The 18585-nt window shown below is 42.3% G+C and overlaps 1 protein-coding gene across 6 annotated transcripts in view; it reads left to right on the forward strand.

The window, feature by feature from the left end:
* Nucleotides 1-18585, forward strand: part of DAAM2 (dishevelled associated activator of morphogenesis 2) — a 205642-nt gene that overhangs the window by 64168 nt on the left and 122889 nt on the right. The window contains exon 1 of one of the 6 annotated variants that reach the window (XM_075749015.1): nucleotides 610-722. The exons of the other annotated variants lie outside the window; for them this stretch is intronic. The gene's annotated coding sequence lies outside the window, so the exon portion shown is untranslated. Of the gene's footprint in view, nucleotides 1-609; nucleotides 723-18585 lie in introns of those variants that run through there. 6 annotated transcript variants of the gene reach the window in all.

Below are 18585 nucleotides of genomic sequence, written 5' to 3' on the forward strand. Positions count from 1 at the left end.
AAATGGAAGCTGGATAGTTTTGTGAAAATCTGCTCTTGATGGCAAGAGCCAAATTCTGTTTTAAAATTAAATTCTAATTATTGAAATTCAAGTCTGTGTTGTACACGCATGGCAAGTGAAGTTTGCAGGTTATACATATAATCTTCTTGTAAGTGACAGTGGTGAAGAAGGCTAGGCTGCAGAGCAGACTGATAAGATCAGCGCGTTTAGAAAAAGGATTTCCTGCATTTCCTCTAAATAGTAAAATGTTCCTTTTAGTTGATGCTTTTTCTGTTCAACTGCACACCATAATTGAGATGTTCTCTTCAAGTAATCCCTGTTTTGAATGAATGCCCTGAAGGGCCACATACAACTTGGAGAGGCCAGCCTAGATGTCTTGGCATTCATTTCAGGTAAGCCTTTAAAGAACTGTGTTGTCCCAAATCCTTCTTACTTTTCAGGCACTAATTCCATGAGGCTACAACTTGGACGTGGCTGAATAAGCTCAGCTACTGCATGTGATAGGCTTGGCCCCAAGGGAGGCTGGGCAATTTTGCTGGAAGGAATCTTACTCACAGCATCTCCTGGGTGTAGTCTAGCAGGCGAGTGTCCTGAAGAGACCAAGCAGCTGCATGGTAAAGGAATGCCTGAAGGGAGAGAACACCCGGCTCGTAGTCCTTGGGGGCTACATTGTTTTTCTGGCAGAGGGATGCACGCAGCCCTGTTTTAGGATAACCTGAAATGTAAGGTTTGCTTTTGTTTTTCCTTTGTCGTTTACATCTTTAGAGATAGAAATCAAGCTGTCTTGAGGGGAAGCCTTTCTGATTTTGAAATGGTTATGAAAAAGACATCGCCCAAGGGCTCTATCGGAGGCTTATCTGATAGATAATGTATGCAGTGCGGGAGGGTGGCAAGTCAGGGCCAAGCTCATTTGGCACGTGATGTTTTGGTGAATGGGAGACCGTGTTTGATTTCAGGATCCCATTGGAAGCAGCTTTATTGGCAGCACTGGTGTGGGAGTTAATACCCTTTCCTTCAGACCTGGCTGGGAGGTGGAGGTGCAGTACCTGGCGTGCTTTGGTAGAGCTACAGGCAAGAGAACAAAGTTAGGAAGTAGTACAGGATGGAGAGTGTGAGGGAGTGAAGATGAGCTGCTTGCTCCTGGAAAGCTGTCACTTTCAGCATCATGGTCTCTCTAGCTAGGTTTCTGTGGAGACAGTCCCTAGTACATAAACTGTCAGATGTTTAGGGAGCTACATGCTGCTGAGCAGGAAATCATTCAAATTCCTTATCTTCCGCACAACAGGCTCAGGAGAAGTCCTGCCAGAAAGCTTGTACCCGGGCCTTAGGGAACAGGGCTTGACCTCTGGGAAAGGGTTTTTTGGGGGGGGTTGCTTACAAAAACTGAATTCAACTAGTTTCTAAGCATTTGCCCTGAAAAGCTTCTGAAGGGCAAATACTAGATGGTAGTGGTTAGCAGTCCTGCTGCAGCTAAAATCCCATCCTGTTCCCACAGAAATCAGTGGTCAAACATCCGCTGACTTCAGTGCAAGCAGCTGAGGCATATAAAGGGAATAATTCTGCAAAGCCCTAAACTTCTCAAGAATTCAAATCCAAACCCAAGTTGTTGGGGTTTTCTGGGGGATTTTTTTAGTTTGGATCATCTCCAGTTATGAAGACTTATTCCCAAGCAGTGAAGTAATGAGACTATAGGCTAGCACATCTAGGGAATGTCTTGGAGCAAGCCAGTGCAATAGCAATGGTCTTAGCTTACCTGGTATGGGAACCAGTAGATGTACAAGTCCATTGTGTTTGTCACTGTCACTGCCTGTGTTAATGCAGCGACAGCATCTATGCTGTGGATGGTACTAGAACTGGGAAACAGTATTTTGATTGGTGTTACCAGTCAAGAGCTTTTCTCTAAGCCTGCCTTTATTTGTTAAATCCTCTGGGGAACCACAGGTTTTAATGTTAATGACAGTTTTATCGTTAACAAACTTTGATAAGCATTACCAGTCAAGAGCTTTTCTTTAAAGCTCCTTCTATTGGTATTAAATTGTTTGGGGAATCGCAACGTTTAATGTCAATGACAAAATTGTGCTGCCATTAACAATTGGTTTTGAGAAAGGATCGGGCAGCTGCCTAATGTAGTGGAGTAACAATCTGTGAAGATTCACTTTCTACAAATATAAGGAGTCTTTTTTGGGCTGATTGACACCCTGTCTGTGAATTTTTATGGTGGGAGAACCAATAATGAGTTTGATTTATGGGAAAATGTACTGGTGTCTTTATTTCTAACATACCTCTTCAATGCATGGATCTTTGTTCTGCAGCATGTTCTTGTCTGTTAATAGCAGATGTTGTCTCAAGAGAGAATTTCTGTAATAGTCTCGTCATGCAACCAATCTACATCTGTACACAGAAATCAGTCCACTAAAAGCTTACATAGAGCAGGGTCTTTGCTGGTAAGAGGACTTTTGAGAAATCTGACTCTTTGCTTAAGAAAAGTGCACTCTTTTCAGTGGTGCCCAGTGACAGGACAAGAGGCAATGAGCTTAAATTGAAGCACAGGTAATTCCATCTGAACACAAGAAACTTTTTCACTGTGAGAGTGGCTGAACACTGGTGCAGGTTGCCCAGAGAAGCTGTGACTCTATCCTTGGAAATACTCAAAACTCAAATGGACCCGGTCCTAGGCAATCTGCTCTAGCTGACTCTGCTTGAGCAGGGAAGTTGGGCTAGACAGTCTTGAGAGGCCCCTTCCAACCTCAACTGCTGAGATCAGTATTGCAGCATTTTCTTAAAAGCCGGCTACTTGCCTGGCCCAGCCTTATCTCAAAAGCAGCAGCAGGAGTCACAAAGATTTATTGTCACATCCAGCCTGTGAACCACTTCCTAGTGCTTTCCCTTTCCTCAGCTCCACAAGGTGTGTGGTGTGTGTCTTTTGGCTCTTGACTATGTGAAAGTGTTTGGCATGTAGCTTCTGGGGCCAGGAAGTCAGGTCTTCCCTGGAAGAGATTCTTGGTAGAAAATATTGCTTCTAAATTTTCTCTTTAATCCTCCTTGCAGACCAAAACTGTATCTTTTTCTTAAAGGGGATATTTGACTTTTCATTTCACACTTTCCTTTTCTCTTTTTCTCTCCCTCTACCAGTTGCTCAGAACTCGTTTATCAACTTCTGAATGAAAGGTGTGTCATGGCTCACCCCACCACTACCTGCTCCAAGAATTGTTCAGTTTGTCTCTTAAAGAAAACCTGTCAGATCTTCCTTGTTAATCTGGGGATTGTTTGTTTTTAGTTTTACATTGCAGTGTTTGTAAAGAAAGAAAACTTTCTTTATAAGTGCATGAAAGAAGCATTGTTCCTTGAGAAAGACATACATTTTCCTCAGTGAGGCTGAAGGCAATATTTCCATTTCTTGTCTTCCGTTCAACATTTTTTTTTCCTTCAATATATTTCATATAGATTAGCCTCTACTGCCTGGTAAAATAATGCGGACTTGTAACTTTTTCTACCTTTCAGAGATGGACAGAATAAAATGTGCTTTGGGATTCTAATGTCCTCTTAATGGAAAAATCTGGACTGAAGCTTAAAATGGGGCATTGGAGCCTTGTGAGATGGGGCTTTTTGTGTGTAAAGCCACTGTGGGATGTAATACTTGAGGGAACCCTGACCTTTGTCTCATCTCACTTGGGCTTTGAGGGGACCAGGATCCTCCAGCTGTTCTGCTGAGCTTGTTTCAAAACTCTTAAGTTGCATCCCCACCAACTTTTGGATCTGAAGAGACAAAGTGGTTAGTCACCTTTGTGCAGATCCTCTTCCCACACACTGCTTGGGAAACTACATTGATGAAGGAAGGCATGACATAGCATGGCCAAGCTAGGAGAGGACTCTGTGCAGAGGGATGCACATATCCAGTGCAGAAAAAAATAATAATGCATAAATTCCATTTTCTTTCCAGATTGTTGGGATGCAGGTGGTATGGAGAGAGAAAAAGAGGCCTGGACCTTCAAGTGGGATTTGTTTAAGGAAAATTTTAGCACTGTGACCCTAGTATGGCTGTGCATCCAAAATGCTGGAGGAGAGCCATAAAACAAACCAGCATAAAATAAACTTGCTGTACATGTTTTCATACTTACGTCCCCAGCTACTTTTGGTGTGTTTATCAAAACATTGTGGGCTTTTGGGTCTGTCTGGTGGTGGGAATGAGGACAAGGAAATGAGACAGATTATATATGTGGACCATAGTAAAGCTTTGTTTTAGACTCTCTATCTTTCAATCTCCTTACTGAAGTACTTCCTTGGCTGGAAGAAGATGGGAAGGAGGTGTTGCAAAAACCTGTGCTCTTTATGTTCTAAAAAATGGTGGAAGGGATTTTCTTCTAGCAGATTATTTGTGAGACAGGATGTAAATCCTTTTACCTTTGCTTTATCTAGAGGGGACAGAGAGCGTGAACTAAGGTGGAGCATTTGCTACAATGGCAGTCAGTGGAGTTTGAAAGAGGGGGCAGAAGTCTGGATGGAGGGTGTTTTTATTATTTTCAGATGGGGAAGGAAGGAAGGCTCACACAAGAGTTGTCTGTTTTTCCTCTTTTAGAACTGCATTGGTGTGTGCGTGTGTTTGGTTTTGTGAGCCTGGAAACATTTACCGTGTAGAAACACCTTGCACTGAAAACCAGAGATATATGACCAAAGCAGTGAAAGAAGCTTAGAATTTTGGCTTGTATTTCAATAGTTGAGCGTTAAGTATATGTTCTACCAGCCAAACCTCTTATCCATTTTTAACATGTTTATTCACAAGTTATTTGTGGGAGCTTAAATGACCAGCAGAACAGGAGGACATTGGTTTACTATTCACCAACTCTCTGCCAGTGCCAAGGCACTGTGAATGCACATATGTTGTTTATGGATGGCTGATGCTAAACAGCTTCTGTGATTGTTGAGCAGCTCCTGAATGTCAGTGTGCTGGCATTAGCTTATTTCCATGGGGTTGTCTCAGAAGTGGTAGGCAGATAAGAAGCATTTTGTTTGATAGGCTCCAAAACTATAGCTGGTGAAGGGAATCTGTAAATAGAAGTAAGAACAGAACATAAAATGTTCCTTTGAAATCAACTAAGAGACATACAGAACACTGGCATATCCCAACAAGTTTTTCAATCAGTGGATGAGAAAGTCTGCATCTAAAGTCACTTTCCACTGTACATCTTGTGATAGTTATCCTCTCCAGAGTCAGTGCTGCTTATCTACTGCTGGTCTGAGACGCATTGAAAAAATCTGTGGGTGAGGATGAACAGTGAGCAAACTACATCTAGGTCTTTGCTAGCAGTGATGATGGCGGTGCAGGATGGGGAGAGCTGAAGGTTGTTGCAGTGAAGTCCATGATGCCCAACTCTGCACTCTGGCACTGGCTGGTAAAGGTGCAGAAGTTCTGCTCAGGGCCCAAAGAGAAAGGAAAGCTTTGACTTTCTGCACAGCTTGAGAGCAGCTTCTGCTTAGTGGTGTCAGAAGCAGTGATGACTCTGCCCTCACTTTCTAATTTGAGGCAAGCTGGTTAAGCTGTTATAAGCGGCATGGAAGAGTATTCCTGGGCAAGGAACGTTTAAGGGAAAGTGTGGAAGTGTAGCTGAAGCATAAAACTACTACTGACATATGGCTTATGTTGCTTTTCTGAATCTGTAGTCAGACACTTTCACAGACTTAGGATTCAGGTGGAAGACTAAACCTTTTCTGAGTACATCCAGGCTGGCAAGAGGTCTGTGCAACACTAACCAAGTACATGTACGCTTTCTTGTTCCAGTGTGAGGTATTGCCTCCAATTTAGCGTTAGCTTTCTGCCTCGCTACATGGCTCACTTCTTAAAGCAGACTTAAGAAAACAGTTTTACAGCCCAAATGAAAAGGTGTTTTATCTTCAGTCTAACCATTTATTTTAAATCTCAATTATTAAAGAAGAAAGTTTCTTTATCAACTCTGGTACTAGCACCATTGGATTTTCTTTCCCTTTTATAATGATAGAAATTGCATGAGTGAATACAGTTGAAAAGAGGCGTTCACATTGGCCCCTACTGAAGTTTGTATATGACTTGGAATACATTCCCCAGGAGTCAGGAAATGATGATATGGATGCTCTACTTTGATTTTGCTAAAATCAGCTCAAAAGACCTTTGGAGAAAATGAAATATTTTGGGGACTAAAAAAAGTAAAAAATCTCAGGTGCTCACCTGGCACAATTCCAGTGAGAGACATTTCACTATAACTGAGTCTGAGTTCTGTTTGGAAGAGTTGGTCTCTTGTTCTGTGAGGTTACATGTTTCCATCAGAATTAATAGGAGTCTGTTATACCCGTGGAGACGAAACTATATAGGGAATGCATGTTGTTCACTCATCTGAGGAATGAAAGGCTCTTGTAAAGTCTTCATAACCTAATTCCAGTAGTATGTTTGCCCTGAAAGTACTGCCTTGATAAGATGAACAGAATTTTTGGTATACCTTCCAATGCCTTTCTGAAAAAAAAGGATAAAATGCTTCTCTCTTTTTCTTTATTTCTGCTTTTTGCTTTTTTTTTTTTTTTTTTTCTTTTCCTGCTGACTTTGCCTACATAAATATGATTTTGGGGGCATTCCTTGGCAAAGTTCTGAAATAATTTGCTTTAGAGAATGTCAGACCGTTAGTATCAGAGAAGAAAGAGATTTCCTCTGGAGTGACCTCAGCCTAAATATTTGAAGAACTGAATACAAAGGCATAAATTTATTTTCTTGACCGAATTGTTGGCTGGTTGACCCGCTGACATTACCTCCATACCAAGGTCTTCCACAGCACGAGACTTGCTATAGTACTCCTGCAGAGCACAGCATCCTTCCAGCTAGAAAACTGATCTTTCCTCTTGCCCTTTGCTCCATTTCCCTTGATAAGTGGCTTCCCTCTTTTCAGTTATTTAGTAACTCAAGCTCAAATTTTGGTCCTTAGAGACACTCCTTCCCACTTCGAGAAATGCTTTTTTTGGTCCGGAGTGATCTGTTAGAAGGGGCAAAGAGAGCTCATTTCCAAGATATTGTCAGTGTTGGTTTCTTTCTATTAAATGAATGAGACAAGACTGCTTCTCAAGGTGGATCCAGTGCAGTACTAAAGTTTGGTGTTTGGGTTGGGTTTTTTTGTTTGTCTTTTTTTATTTTTTTATTTGGGTAGTGTTATGTTTCATCCTCTTTTGCACAGAGATTTCTGACGTGCTGTGAAAATCACTTCCTTGGAGGTCATTTCTACTATGAGCAGCTTTCTGGGAAACAGGTGACTTAGTGGTCATCATGCCGGGGATTTGATGATTGAGAACTGTTCAACATGTAGTCAGGCTATTGCAATTTAAATGGGGAGAAAAATCTTACTGTAGAAGTAATCTCATAGATGCTGGAAATGCATCCTGCAATACTGATGTGGATATGAAATGTGCTCTGGAAATTAAGGAGAGTTAGTGCTGCTATTAGTAGACCCTGTAGGAGATGAATTGTTTCCTTATCACGCATGACCTCTTAAAAATGTAGAAAATTTTTGCCTGTGTTTGAAATCTCAGCATGAACAGGATATTCTAAGACCTTGTGGACTTGCTTCTGTCTAAAGAACCATTTTTTTCTCGGAAACAAAATAATGTTCCTTAAAACTACTTCCCACACTGATTCCCCTCTCTAGACTTGCGTTGCTTAATTTGTTTAATTCTGGTGTTATCCCAGTGGAGCTTTTTGTGATTAATTGCTGATAACACTGTAAACCCAGCACTAAGAACATTTCCTGGGCAGTAGCCATGCTTCTTACAGGCTTCATTTGACTGGTGTTAGGGTACGGACAGAACAAGCAGTAGGGAAGAGGTCACTCTGAAGAGTGTCTCAGTGGTGCGGGCTCAGTGTTTGCGTTATACATCTGCTAGTTTATCCTCTTTTCAGAGATTTGGAGATGGAGCCACTACTCTGTACAATTTTCTCTGTTTTAAGCATTGCCAGGCACCACTGTAGTGTGGTGGACCCTTTTCTTGTTGTAGGAATGACTGGGCAGGGGGGACTAAAACATGAACATTCAGTAGTGTTAGTACCACTTTCATCTCATTTACTGGTCCAACAACCAATAGTTAAAAATTAGTGGTAGGCTAGCAGCTTGCATGCAAATTGTTGGGTTACATATAAGGTATTTCTGCTTAGATTTGCCATCCAGTCCAAATACATTGGTCTTGACGTTTCAGAGCTTCTGACATTTTGCAGTTCCCACTTATTTTGCTGGGAGGTAGGAACAAATTATTGTCTGAAAATTGAGAGTGCTTCCTTGTTCAGATGGGTTTCTGGGCAGGGAGAGGATCAAATGTTGCTGCTACTTTTTGTTACTGGAAAGATTTTGGCACTGTGGTTGGCTGTGTCTTCTCTACAACAAGTCAAAAATAGGGATAATGTTTTCAGTCTTTCCTGCAGTGGGAGATATTCTTGCATAATATGTATTTATCTTATTAATGTCCCTGCCTGACAAGGGCAGGAGAGCCAAGACCTGAACTTGTTGTAGGAGGCAATGTATAACAGCTTTCTGTCTTTATTTGTATGTATTCTATCCATAAATTTAAGATATAAGATGAAAGAAAAATTAATGATTTAAGTTGTAAATATACTTCCAAATGGCGAGACAAATCAAACTGCAGCAGGTAATGATTTGGATAAAACCCTGAACAATCTATCAAATAAATCAGTGCTGTACAGAACTAGAGACAACAAGCAGTGATATTGGTACATGTTCTCCAACAACATACATCACTGGATATAATAATAATGTTTGCAGCCCTAAGGGGATAAAGAAGACACTGCTTCTCTAATAGAAGTTAGACTTCTGTTCTATTTGTATACAGTGGGCTGTCTTTTTGAATCATGTCTAAGGACTGTATACCCAGATCAAGTGGCTGTTTAGAAGCAGGGTGGGGTTGGGGGTTTTTTGGTGGGGGTTTTTTGTTGGGTTTTTTCTGTTTGTTTGTTTTTTTCCCTGTAGTCTACAGCTGTGGTGGGGAGCTGAGGGAATTTTATACTGCCGTCTGGTTTTCTGTGGAGTGTGCTCATATCTTTGTTAACAAGATGCAAGTAGCTTGGGCTCAGAAGCTTAAAGAACTTGCCCTATCCTCAGGCAGGCTCTTGGCTTACTGTACATACTTAGATGACTACCCAAACATCCGCTGTATGCAGCTTCTCTGCAGTTTTCTTTGGGTGTCTGAGTGTACATTTAAGCAAATGACCTATGCTTGGGGAAGAAGAGTGTGTTGGTCAGTTACAGTACTAGGAAATCTTCCCTAGATATACTTCAGTACTTAAACTTTTCTTAATCATGAACACTAAAGGGCCTGCATGTGGACATGGCCTGTTGCCATGAGAATCTGGGAGACTAGAACTAGCTATTGGCAGCCCAGAGAAGGCGGTAGAACAGAGTTGGTAGCGACTGGCACAGGCACTACACCCTTGTGTACCATATGCTCTACACCACATGAATATGCATGGTTTTGTAGAGAAGACCCTCACATTTGTGTATTTTAGGGGGTTCTCCCTGTTCCTCCTTTCACTGTGCTCTTTGCAACATACCGCTGTTGGCCAAAAGCACCCACTGACCATGCAAGGAAGGTGGCTGGGTTTAGGTAATGCTTTCTTTTCAGACCCTCGTAACTGATCGCTACCTGTGTCACTTGGAGCATCAGCTCTGTGGAATTTGACCTAAATATAGATGAGGCCTTGTTCAGCCTAATGTCATGAAACACTTAACAGCCACAAAACCTAAAGCAGTAAGTCACAGCTCTGAAGCCAGCTTTCAGTGTTGGTGTAAAGTCTCCTCCTGTAAATATTACTGCAGCCAGAAAATATATTTTATCTGGATGCCGCTTAAAAATACACACAGAAAACAATTCAAAATCGTTGAGCAGAACTCTTTCCAAATATCCATTCTTCATGAAGACACGTTAGGTTAAAAGTTCAACAGTTTCACCAGGCTGCTGGCTTGGAGTTCAAACCTACTTGCGTAATGTTGAGGTTTCAGGGCATTGAACCCAGAGTATCCCTTGTCAGAATGTTGAAGAAAAATAAAAATGCTGGAATAAAATGCTGTATATGACCTTTTCTTCACTTCATTTTCTAGATTGAATTCATTTTTGGTGCCAAATTGACAACCCTGGAATCTGAGTAGCTTAAAAAATAGGTATATAAAATCAATGACACTTTGACCCTGTCTGTGCCTTGACCTATGAAAATCATCTCTAAGATGGAGAGAGCATCGAAATTCCAAAACCTGTTCCCTTTGTGATGCATCTACCGACTGTTTCTTCCATTTAGTGAATCACTAAAGAAGCCTTTTAACTATCATCCCCATCAGTGGCTTTTCAGTATATGGAACTGAACCAAGAACCACTTAGTGCTGGGGCAGATCTGCAGCCTGGAACCTGGCTTTCCCAGGTGGCATCGATGTTTTGAAGAGATTCAGTGCCATCCACAAAAAACATGTAAAAGTCCAAATGTTGTCTGTGTTGGGTTTTTTCCCCAGTTATACCCATTTATTACAAAGACTGAGTTGCTTTTTCCAATGACAGAACTTCAGGAAAATTTTATCAGTGCAGGCAATTGATTTGCCTGTCAATAGTGAAAACAGCACTTGTTTGCCTACATCTGTGGCTCATTTCCAGTGGTTATAACCAAGGCATATTTCCAGTCAAGTTGAGCTTTAATGTTTTGTAAGTGGCCCTGAACCCAGTGTTAGAATGGAAATCAATTTTTGTATGCTGTGATGACATCGGACCAGATGAAACATTCTTCTACTAATTGTCTCAGTAAGAAAACAGTATTTCACATGGAAATGAGCTAGAGTTTGGGAAGATGTAATCAGACCTTTACCATTTGTTTGTTTTTCTTGGAGCACACTGGCAGTTCTTACAGATTATTTCTCTCTCAGTAGAGGCACTCTAATGCCCTCAGCTGCTTATTTTGTCTGGAAAATTCATGCACCCAGGATGACGATGACAACAGCAGCAACATTTTGACTCCCAAATCCCCTGGCAAAGTAGTTACATCATGTCTGGAAATAATTGGGCAATGACAGAATGGAAAAATTACAATGACTCAAACAAGACAGGGACACTCTTAGTAATGGGGTTTTGCGTGTTCATTCTTCTGAAGGTGGCAGTTCTTAGTGCTACTGGGAAACTCTGGATTGACTTCCCTTGTAACTAAACCTCACTCTTTCCGATAGAAATATTGCAGAGATTTCAGGTCCCTAGACCAAGCTTTAGTACTAATCTGCTCTATCAGTATTCTTGGTCTTTTGGTGTAGAGGGTTGAATGGGACAGCTTGTTCTCCAGATCACTCTATCCTTGGCTTCTTTCTTGAGGTGATCAAAGATTTGGCTCTGGGGTGTGGATGTCTCATCCTTGGGAGCTGGTCCTATGGATAGAACTGACAGACGTTACTGATTAGAGCCGGTTTCAAAACAATTACATTAAAGGCATTTCATACCATAAAACCTGTAAAAGGCACTGGACTTCATCCTCCTGTAGAGGAAAATAGTCTTCTGCATTCGACCTGAAGGAGCAATGTGCAAATTCTGACTGTCAATGCGTATGTCTGCTTGACTGATGTCATCATGATCTATTTCGTCTTCAGTCTATGAGTTCTTATATTGAATAAAGGCTTCATCTCACACTCCAGCTTCTAAGGCGCACTCTCCTGGGAAACTGCATCACAAAAGAAAGTAAAGACAGCTTTGCTGTCTGGATCCGTAGTCTGCAGAAAAGGAAGTTCAGACCTGCTCTGTTGCATAGCACAAACACAACTTGGATTGTAGTCTTGTCCTGTATTCATGGCCCTGAGATTACAGTATATTCTTGGCGAGTCCTAAATAACATTTTTAGCACCTGAATTCTTTCAAAAGTAAAATCTAGGGATCGTAAAGAGTGTTTGAAAAGACTTACTGCTGGATGGTTTTATCCTCAGTTATGATTGGGTCCTGGGGTGGCATCTGTGGGTTTTGTGGGATTCTTTCCCCATGTTTGCTTTCATGTAGCGTATTTCCCACAGGCTGTTACAATCATAGCGATTTGAAGAAGAACAATGACATAACAAACCAAGCCATCTAGTGAAGCTAATGCTGTGGTAGGGGAAATCATTGCATAAATTCCATTATTTCATAAAGCATAAATTTATCCACACTGGATTTGTGGACACTGCTAAATGCTGCCTCTACAGCAGCATCATTACTGGGGTGTGAATCGTCTGTCCTGGCCAGATTCCCGCTGGGTGATTACTTTTTGCTGACCTACTGTTTTTATTACCTTTTGGATAGTACCATAAGTCTACTTGGCACTGTACAGTAACTGATTTAAGCAGGTAACTAAGACCCTACACTGGAGAACCTACAACCGTGGTGCCACAGCTGGGACAATGGAGAACAATACTAAAAAACCCAAACCAAACCACAAACCCACATACTGATAGAGTATAATACAACAAAAATAAAACATACACAAAGTGTGGTGCAGGCTTTACAGCTTGTGTCACGCAGTAGGTGTCTCTTCAGAAGTTTTTTTTTCCCTCTTTAATATCTGCTTAAAAAGAGAGAGGAGTTTTGCAGTTTGAGGTGTAGGAAGTGGCTGCTAGAAACCATCCCAAGTCTAAGAGTTGTCATGAAAGATAGTTTGGATATTGAAATGGAATAGGCGGGGGGGGGGGGGGGGGGGGGAAGTAGAGAATAAAACCAAAACTAATAGGAAAGAAGGAAAGAGAGAACTAAGGCTAAAACTGCAAAGTGTCGTTCTTTCCTGCCTGAAGGAGAAGCTATTTTTTTGATAGAAGGGCATAGGGTAATCTTTAGTGAGGTATATGAATAGAACAAATGTAGTTCATAGTGAGGAAGACAGGACAATTAATCTTGGTAACAGTTCATTTGTGAAAATAACTTCTTAGTAGATAAAAGAATGAATGGATTGTTCAGTCAGCTTGGTTTTTTTGTAAGTTTTTTTTCCCCTCATTCCCAGATGAAGACAGAGAAAGTGTTGTAAATTAATCTTTCAGAAGGGAAAGTCCTCTTACAGTTCTTTAGCTTTTTCTGTGTTGATAAGCTGGTATCAGGTGAGAGGTATTGGATTTGTGGGCATTAACAGACTAACATTAGTGGTCATTAGTCATCCAGCACATCCTGAGCATCCTTAAAGTATTAAAAATAGACAGGTTTTTGATAGACATGTTGTATTAAGTAGGTTCATGGATATAGTTACACCAGACAAATTGTCTTTGCCTTTTTTCTTACCTCAGGACATATTTCCTAGGCAAATAAATGGGGGGGGGGGGGGAAGTATAAATAATATATAATGCTATATATATATAGCAGGAGACAATCTTTAGGTCTGTGGAATTCTCTGAAACTCTCAATCATCTCAGTTTTGATGGGTTGGTGTGTAAAACAGACCAGAGCTGAGTGCCTGGTCTAGTTTGCAAAGTCCTCATGCCACCTTGAGATCTACACCCTTGTTGTGATGCATTGTGGGAGGGAAAAATCCATGAACTGGCTTCAAAATGTCCAGTGTGTTTGGAGCCGAGTGCTCTCCTTTGATGGAACTATTAGGTGTGGGCCATGGTTCACAGGGACAGAGTGGCTGTCGCTGCACAAGGCCCTGCTTGTTTTCCAGGATTTTGTTTCCTGTGATCTGTTGATCCATTTTGGGTCTGATGCCTTCCTGTCCAACATAGTAGGCAGGTGAGTTCTTCAGGAAGGACTACCCTCCTTCCTGAAAGAAAGGTTTTAACTTTGTGGATTTAAAATAGTTGGTTATTTTGTTACAGTGTTGTGCCCTGGAGAGCAGGAAACTCCTTAGTATAGTGACAAATTCGAACTGAAGGAGTTGGGTTACTGCTGCGGATGCAACAAATGGATTGCTTGCCTGCTCCCTTTCCCCCATGCTGCAATTGCTTTATACTGCATCTGACATCTGTCACGTTCTATGTGACATACATGGAAAATTCCCATGGTAAATGGAACATGCTGTGATTTCATACTTCCACCATCTGTGTACTGGAGAAGCAATGTGGTCCGGTGTGTTGGTTTTTCGTGGCAAGGTTTTGGTAGCGGGGGGGCTACAGGGGTGGCTTCTGTGAGAAGCTGCCAGAAGCTTTCCCTGTGTCTGATAGAGCCAATGCCAGCCGGCTCCAAGACGGACCCGCCGCTGGCCAAGGCCAAGCCAATCAGCGCCTCTGTGATAACATATTTAAGAAAGAGAAAAACAGAGAGAGAGAGAGCGCTTTTGCAGCCAGAGAGAGGAGTGAGAAGATGTAAGAAACTCTGCAGACACCAAGGTCAGTGCAGAAGGAGGGGCAGGAGGTGCTCCAGGCGCCAGAGCAAGATCCCCCTGCAGCCCGTGGTGAAGACCATGGTGAAGCAGGCTGTCCCCCTGCAGCCCATGGAGGGAGGATGAGGGGGTGTAGCGATTCCACCTGCAGCCCGTGGAGGACCCCACGCCGGAGCAGGTGGAGACACCTGAAGGAGGCTGTGACCCCGTGGGAAGCCCGCGCTGGAGCAAGCTCCTGGCAGGACCTGTGGCCCCCATGGAGAGAGGAGCCCACGCCAGAGCAGGTTTGCTGACAGGACTTGTGACCCCGTGGGGGACCCATGCTGGAGCAGGTTGCTCCTGAAGGTCTGCACCCCATGGAAGAGACCCACGCTGGAGCAGTTCGTGAAGGACTGTAGCCCGTGAGAGGGACCCCACGCTGGAGCGGAGGAACGATGAGTCCTCCCCCTGAGGATGAAGAAGCGGCAGAAACACCGTGTGATGAACTGACCGTAACCCCCACTCCCCGTCCCCCTGTGCCGCTGAGGGGGGGCGGAGGTTGAAGCCGGGAGTGAAGTTGAGCCCGGGAAGATGGGAGGGGTGGGGGGAGGTGTTTTAAGATTTGGTTTTATTTCTCATTCCTCTACTCTGTTTTGCTTAGTAATAAATAAGATGAATTCCCTCTCTAAGTTCGGTCTGTTTTGCTCGTGATGATAATTAGAGAATGATCTCTCCCTGTCCTTATCTCGACCCATAAGTTTTTTTTAGTTATATCTTTTCTCTCCTGATTAGAGAAAGGAGGGAAGTGATAGAGCAGCTCTGGTGGACACCTGGCCCCCAGCCAGGGTCAACCCACCACATCCGGGGAACTGAGCATAGGATCAGTATGGTGCTCTTTAGCTTTACCTGATGTATATATTTTGACAAATTTTGAGCATGGTGCTTATTTTTTTTCATTTCATCACCAATAAGTGATGATGAAGGTAGCTATTCTAATGCCATGAAGTTCTGATGGTTTATTTTTTAATAGTTGAATAACATAGAGATTTAACTTGGATTTGGGGGTGGAGAGTGACTTGGCTTATGTTCCAAACCAGTCTAAATTCAGGTTTCTTTCTACTTCTGTGGTAATACATCACATTTATATGTTTTATCCTGCCATAGAGAAAGATACAATTTACAGGGAAACAGAAGTGATTTACTTTGTTTCCTCTCCTGTTAGCATAAACCAGTGTGGACAGTGATTCTGCATCATAATTCTGCATGTCCCATACTTCCCGCTCAGGTGAGAGCTGTGGCTACATCCACTGACATTGTGTGTCTGTTGATGATCAGTGGAGATTCAGCTCTGGAAGTGTTTTCCATTAATGCTTCCTTATGTTGCAAACTGGTTTTGCAGGACTGCATGTCTTTAGTTAACCCACAGAGTTCTCACTCTTTCTTCTGTTTTTCCAAAGGTGATGATACAAACCTAATTTTCTCTATTTTAGTTATAGTTGTGCTCTGGCTGTTCACTCTGGTGAAGGACAAGACAGTGAGGTTAAAACTATGATAATCAGTTCTCTTGCACAGGAGAGCTGCTGGCATAGCAGTTGTTTCAGGTGACTTATTGTTTGTGGAATGTTGCTTATTTAAAGGATACGTTTGCATGAAAATTATAATTTCTGAAATGAGTGAAGAAAAGATTGAGACTGAATTTAGAACCTGCAATTTAAAGAGGATCCTCGTGTGCAGTTAGCATGGATCTCATCCCATGTGGCTAAACCTTCTGATAAGACTTGGAAGAATTGCATTAGCTTAATTATATTTGGTCACTGGGCCAAATGGTTTAGAAATGAACACGTACGCCCTGTCAGAGGAAGAGGACGTTGTTATAATTAGACCTCGGGCAAAGTTCCAGACTGTGACTCCTGACCTGAGCCGAACCACAGATGGGGCTGGGAAGCAGGAGGGTGATCGCTATGAGGAGCGGGTGTGCGGTTAGCTGTTAAAATGATGACAACTTGTGTTGTGCAAAAGGGTAAAACAGTACAACTGAGAAGAGCTGTGGGAGGAAGTTATGTGTAATAGTGGGATTCTCTCCAGAGAGAGATTTCCCATTGATTCTCACCGGAGGTATATATAGAAATAGATAATTGCACATTTCATTTTTATAGTCACTTTACTTGTATGAAGTTGAAAGGCAACAGAGCTTTTATTAGAGTAAACCCCCCACCTTTTGTTATTTTCATAAATTTTTATGACAGCTTTGTTACTTCATTTTTCTGAGTGGTAATTGATGTTCTTCATTCTCTTTCTTGCCTCTCCCCCTCCCCAGCCTCATCCTTTGAAAGCAGTTTCCCCAGATTTGGTTCTTAACAAAGAAAAGGTAAAAGAGAGAGAAAGAAAAGAAAAAAGGTTATTAATTTGGAGGCTATTAGAAAATGTTTGTTTTGTTTAAAATTATGTTCACCAGCAAAAATCAAGGAGTTGTAATTAGTTTTTAAATAGTATAAACAGTGCAACTTAAGTAAATGCCCCTCAGCATCCTGTGATTGGCAGGCTTAATCTTTAGATAAAGACGGTATTCCCACTTAGAAATAGCACTCATTCATTCAGTGATTCAATTCTAAAATACTTGTGCTGGATTCCTCTCTAGCAGTCCTCAATTGTTCTTCTTTTAAAAGCATCTAGACACCTCACTTATCTACAGGGACAGTGTTGTAGCAATACAAAAGTACCATTTTACCCCTCTGACTCAGTATGAATTTCCTGCATGCTGCTTATAGATGGACCTGGAAAATACCAGTGTATGAATTACCCAATGGAGTCATGCTTTATGAAAGTGAGGTAATACAAGGTTACTGTTCACCTGAGCTCTGTGTGCTTTTGCAGCGTAGTGAAAACTGAGGAGGTTTGCTGAGTTTCTCAAGCATGGACCCCAAGGAATAAATGCCGAACTACAGGAACAAGCACTAGCCTGTGTATTTTTCAGCATTGTGGATGAAGAAGGCTTGGAGACTGACTGTTCACCTCTTAGATGAACCTTCTTAAGATGAAAGCTGAGTGATGAAAGTCAGTACAGGACAACCTGTGATGCCCTGAACAGGGCAGCACTTACCCTATAGAAAACGTTGGCCTTCATATCCATTTGCATACTCATTTCCTGGTAAGGTGCCTCTTTTGGAGGACTGCTTACCGAAGTGTTGACCTGAGCTCATACAGGAAGATGCTATTGTTCTATCCCTTCAATGTCTCAGCCAGTTTTTCCAAGGAGGATTAATTGTCCATGCCCCAGAGAATGCTGGTCCTTTGATGGTTAATGAGGAAGCCTCTAGACAGTGGGCCAGAACTTGGTTTACAACTGAATTGATGCAAGTGTAGTTATATTGTATGTAAATCAGGTGTGGCTCATTGATTTGAGTTCCTCCAAAACAAAGTTTTGTCAAACTACTGGGTTCTAATGTCATCCATGACCAGATTACCATAAAGGACATTGTACTCAGAGTAGTCCCTGAGAAGATGGTCTGTGGTAGACAAGTTCAACTTCTTCTGAGGGTCTCTTGGGAAATCTTTTAAGAACTGAATCTCTTAACTCTCCACTACTGAGAGGAAACAGAAGTTGCTGTGCACATCGTTGTGCTGGATTTGAGGGCGTTTTGGTTTTGCTAACTGAACCAGTGTCAGAGACCAGTTCTGTGGTTAAGTTAGCCTTTGGCATCTCCTAGTGAGAATCCAATGATCTTTTAAATTTACTTTTGAAGCCAGCATCACCCTGCCGTAGTGAGCCCTGCTGAGACATACGAGCCCTTGCAAAGTTGGCAAAGGAAAGCAGGCATGCCAGAAGACACTGCCTGGCACTGGCTGACTTTCCTTTCAGCTGCATGAGAGTTGCAGCTGATGCCCCTCCAGTGCATAAGAGGAGGTGCTAAATAAATTAATCCCAGCACAAAGTAGGGCAGGTGATTCCTGCCAAGCACAGGGTGCCACAAGGCTGGAGGTTTGGGGTTGGGTTTTTTTGTTGTTGTTTGTTGCTTAGTTTTTTCTTAAGCGAGCATGCTGATTTCTGTGCACAAAGTCCCTGGAAAGCTTCTGGCTGTGCACAGCATGTTAAGTCCCACTGTGCAACTGCTGTCCTAAAGGTGCTTTTCCTAGCACAACTACTTAGTCTTTATGAGAGCTCAAAGCAGCCTTGTTCTGGAAAGCAAACAGACCAAAGCATTGTGGGGCAGGTTAGGGCAGCAGCTGCTCCCATGACAAAGCTCAGCTGTGTTGCCGCTGATAGAGCATCCAGCATCCTGTGGTTCAGTTCACCTGCC

The sequence above is a fragment of the Balearica regulorum genome, chromosome 3, assembly GCF_011004875.1.
Source record: "Balearica regulorum gibbericeps isolate bBalReg1 chromosome 3, bBalReg1.pri, whole genome shotgun sequence".
Classification (NCBI taxonomy): Eukaryota; Metazoa; Chordata; class Aves; order Gruiformes; family Gruidae; genus Balearica; species Balearica regulorum.